This window comes from Cryptomeria japonica, chromosome 4 (genome assembly GCF_030272615.1).
Source record: "Cryptomeria japonica chromosome 4, Sugi_1.0, whole genome shotgun sequence".
In the NCBI taxonomy this organism is placed as follows: domain Eukaryota; kingdom Viridiplantae; phylum Streptophyta; class Pinopsida; order Cupressales; family Cupressaceae; genus Cryptomeria; species Cryptomeria japonica.
In genome coordinates, this window is record NC_081408.1 from 78190252 (window position 1) to 78195746 (window position 5495).

Sequence of the window (5495 nt, forward strand, 5' to 3'; positions counted from 1 at the left end):
GAATAGAGATAGGGAGGGAGAAATAGGTTGGAGTGTGTGTTTGTGTGAGTGAGAGAGATATAGATATAAAGATAAGGAGGGAGTAAGATAAAATGTGTGTGACTAAAAGCTATATAGAGATGGATATAAAGAGGAAGAAAGATATACAAAAAAATAGAGAGGGGGGAAAGGGAGAGATGATATAGAAGTAGAGAGAGATAAAAGGAGAGAGAGAGAGAGAGAGAGAGAGAGAGAGGGGGGGGGGAATAGAGAGATATAGGGAGAGGTAAAGAGATATAGATAAAGGAGAGAGATGGAGATGGAGATGGAGATAATAATCAAATGACATGCTACCATAAACATAACCCCCCAAAGACATATAATATCCTTAAATTATTGGCATGAAATGAGTAATGAAAAGTTAGTTACTCTTTCTTTCTCTCTCGCTCTAAACATTTAGTTTAGGTGTTAAGTTGAAATTTATTTTATTATATAAATTAGAATAAAATTCAAATATAATTATTCTATAATAAATAAAATTTAAATAAGAAAAAATATATAAATTCTAATATCTTTTAATTATTATTTACAATTCCATTAAAAAACACAAATAATTAGAATACAATTTTAACTTAATTAAAAATCAACCCTTAAAAGAAGAAGTGGAAGAATTAGAATAAATAAATTATAAATAATAAAATATCGAATAAAAGAAGATAATATTAAAAAAGAATAGTAAGAAAGAAATATTTTAATTCAAAATATAATTATTCTTTCATAATTAAAATTTTAATAAGACAAATAATTATAGATTAAATTATAATAATTTATTAAAAGACATAAATAATTAAAATAAATTTTAAACTTAATAAAAAATTAACTCATAATAAATAATATTAAAATGTATATTTATTATAAAAGATCTCTTTTTTAAAATTAATATTAATTTAAGTGATTAATTCTATAGTCTTCATTCTTCTCCCCAATTTTAAACCATTGATTTCAATAATTGGGTAGTTCACTTCATATAAGAAATGCTTCATAATATAATACAAATTTTATAGTGAAAATATATATTTTTCTTAAAAGCGTAATCTTAATTTAATTTAATTTTTTTTATAATTATAATTATATAATAATAAAATTAATCTCAAATATAATTACTAATTTGTAGTATAATATTATAGATTTTTTTATATTTATGTAATATTAATTAGAATTAGTTTTAATAGAATAACTAATAATAATTATAAAAATGGGACATTTTTTAAATAACTTAATGAAAAATATTCAAATTTATGACTAAAAGTTATTAAATTATTTTCTATATATTAAAATGATTTAAAAATTTATGATTTTCAAAAAGTATTAAAAAATAGAATAATATCAAAAAATATATAAAATATAATTATAAATAATACATATAATAATTAGCTTTACTTTTTAATAGAAATATTTGTATTTACGTATTCATTTAATTTACTTTAAACTAAATGAAATCCTTATAATTAGTTTTTATTATCTATATTTTGAGATGAAAAAAAATTATTAAAATTTATATGTTTATTTAAAAAAAATATTTTATTTACAATATTATAAATCATAAAAAATGAAAAAAACTATTTAAAATAGACATTTCAGTTTTAAAAATACAAAGAAACCCCAAAAAAAACCTAAAAAATCTATCATTCCTAAAAATTTGCTCCTATAACACCAATTTTTTTAAACCAATCATAATGTAGATAAATAATTTTTACATTCTTAAATTTAAAAATATAAATCTTAACTTTACAAAAACCAAGTTTTTTTTTTTTTAAGAAAAAAATAATAATCACTTTTGATTGGTGCAAACTAATTGAATAAAGTAGCTTAGTAAATGCAATAGTATTGCCTACGACAAGTACTAATAAGGAAGATTTTTTGATATGCAAACAAAGTTATAAAAAAAATTGATGCTCTGCAAAATGGACAAGTGTTAAAGTAAAGCCTGTGGTCGTATAACACACAAAAACAACAAGAAACAAGGATCAAAGTTAGTGTTATTCAACCAAAAACTAATCTAAGCAGACATATCAAAAGAAACACTAAAAACATGATAAAGGATTTAAATATGGAAGTAAATACCACAAGATATCTCCAAATGTCTTTTAACATGTTCTTAGCTCCTTCTCCTTTGTTGATCTCCTCTCCAAGTTCCAAATTAGTGTAGCTCCCAACAACTTTTTGCACTATGGATGCTTATGGAGGTTCAAGATTGAAATGTTTTAACTATGCTATGCAAGTGTAAAACAAACTAATTAGACATATTATGAAATGAACTAAGATTTATTTTAGTCCAAAATAACAATATATGTGATTTATGCTAAATGCTCTCTCTAAAATTCACTATAGATTAAATGCATACAAGTTTTCAGGATCTAGATTATGAAGAAATGAACTCTATTTATGGAAAAAATGGAGCAATGGATGGTTGAGATTGAGTAATCTCAACAAGGGTCAGGATTGAATGATATTTAATCCATGTGATGACTTTCAACCCAATCCCAGTATGACAAGTGTCAATGTGAGATAGGTTGAGAGAAGAGGGAATAAGCATTAAATGCTTGACATGACCTGAGAGTTAACTTGGGAGTTAAGGTCAAGGTTGGGTTGAGTGAATAAATTTTTTATTCAAAGAATAAAGCTTTTATCCAATGGATAAACTCTTGTGCAAAGGTAAAAGGGATAACCATGGTCAAAGCAATAAATGTTTGAGGAGACACATGAGTCATATGAGGGTTGAATTAGGGGTTAACCATAAATGGTCATGTAAGAGCCATTAATGGTTTGGAAGACTTTAGAGGTTATCTTGTTGGACACACAAAGCATTAAATGTTTTTCGAAGATTTTGAAGTCTTTGAGAAGTGACTCCAAGTTGCTTAGGAATGTGACAATAATTAGGGGATGGATTAGGTTAATTAGGAAGGGTTTAGAAGAATCTAGAAGGGGGTTTAGGATTGCAAGTGGATTTGGTGGGTGAGGGAAAATAGGATTTTAATTAAAATAAAATTAATTTATTTCAACTTGTGGTTGCAACTTGCATTTGTAGGAAAATGCAAGTGGGAGGGGATTTAATTATTTAAATAAATATTTCATTTAATTTATTAAAAGAGGAAAGAGGATTAAAGTGAATAAATAGGATTTATTCATTTAATTGAGTGTGAATTTAGTTGAATGAATTAATTAAAATAAATTGAATAATTTATTTAATTAATAGGAGAATGTTTGCAGATGAATTAATTAAATATTAATTTAATTAACTGATGGCTAGTGAATTTTTAATCAAATAAATAACAAATATTTATTTAATTAAAATAGATAGATTTATGTGACTACATTTGCCCCTCTTTGAGACAGTGCGTTTTATCATGTCATTTCAAAGAAAGAAAAATAGATGTGAAGAAATGCCCCATAAAATGTTAATTTAATGGGTGGTATGCCCCCTCGAGAGATGGGCTGAAATTTTTTGAAAAATCGGGCGATCTCTCGAAAAATAATGAAAATTGGCAGGGTGGTAGAAGAGAAGAAGTTAGCAATATTGGTGAAAAATAGAAGAAATCATAGAGAAAATGAAGAAATGGGAGGCTTGGGAAGTTCACGGGGACCACGACGGCGAGCAGGGGAAAATTAGGGTTACGACGAAGGGTTTATATGAGGAGAAAGGGGTGAAAACAGGCTCATTTGTATTCGCGACCATAGTAAAATTTTAGCTCTGGTTTTTGACTTTTTGGAGGAGCAAGCAGCAGTCAAGATGCCGGTTCCCATAACATAGCATCGATTAGAGCGAATCCATCAATTCCAGCGGCTAGACGACTACAAACCAGTGGTATGTGAATTTGAATTTTTTATTTTTGTGCATTTTTATGTGTTTTTAGCTAGGTCTAAGTTGAGTCAAGACAATAGCGCTAAAAACTGTGTTTTGGCGTTGTTGTCAATTTAATTAGCACTATTGTGCCGCTATGGCACTATTGCGTAGTGGTTTGAGGGCTTTTGTCAATAGTTGCGCTATTGTATAGTTGTTTTAGCGTTGTTGGGTTTTTAGCGCTATTGCTTGGTCAATTGAGCGCTTTTGTTTTGAGGTAGCATTTGTGTGTAGTTAGAATAGCGCTTTTGCTTTGTTAGCTCTATTGAGTAGTTGAATTAGTGCGTTTGAGGTGAGATAGCACTATTGTGTAGTCAATATAGCGCTATTATTGTTTGAGCACTATTGTCCAGTTGATTGAGCACTTTTGTTAGGAGATTAGCGCTTTTGTGTAAGAAAATAGATGCCCCAATGTGTTTGAAACAAAAATCTTCTGATGTCAATGATAGATGGATGGAGATGTGAGGTGAGAGTTGTTTTGAACCATAGCAGCCCTGATGAGACTTAGGTCATTGTGATAAATGTCCATTGAAGTCTAGGTGTGCCATGATTGCTTACCTGTTGAGACCCGAAGATACTTGATCAAAGTATCTGTTGATAGTCTAGGTTTAAACTTAAGAAAGTTTGAAACAAAACAACTGATGACGATGGTTGATGCACTTGTGTAGGAGGATCTTCATGTCTTATAGTTGTGCGAGAGACATCCCGCCACATAGATGTTGCGCGATCGGTTAACAGAGGTTGAGGTGGATTGCATTGCAGTGACATCCTTGTACGATGTGATGTATATGCCCATGATTCGGATGAATCGCGGTTTGATTACAACATTGGCAGAGCGGTGGCATAGTGAGACATGTACGTTTCACTTAGTGTAGAGAGAGATGACAATTACACTGGAGGATGTATGACACATCCTACACATTCCCATCTGAGGAGAGCTAGTGAGCTATGACCAAGCGTGGGGGACCCTAGCAGTGTAGAGATTTTGTGAGGAGGATGTCTATATTGATGATGGATCGATAGCCTGGGAGGACATAGCCGCGTTGTATGAGCCGTTACTAGCAGTGCTCTCAGGTATTGTTGGGGGACTACTGCGTCTTGATAGACGATCACATGGACTGGTCGTTGGCTGGGGGTAGGTGATTGAGAAGATGATGACAAAGGGGACTCGGTTTACCTGGGGACCGTGCGTGCTATCGCACTTATATCGGGAGCTACATGAGGTAGCATATCGAGGGATGGGCTCCTTGGGAGTTGGGATCACCCTACTGCATATCTGGGCATGGAAGAATCTACCAGTTACTCAACTAGTCAGTTTGAGATTCCGAGCAATGGATTAGCCCTATGTATACATGTATGGAGGGATGATGAGTCAGCCCCACCTGGGGAAGTTAGAGTGCTGGCGGTAGGCACTGGATGATCTAGATATAGTGATCTGGAGGTCGTACATTGAGTGTGAGCCATGGGAGGATGATGCGGAGGCGTTGCCATATGTTTTTATGACTCGATTCCTCCTTGGTAGGACAACCTACAATGTGGAGAGACAGCTTCCGGGTCGGGTGCTGAAACAGTTTGGGCGGAGGCAGGGATTGCCTAGTGGTTCAGGAGAGTATGT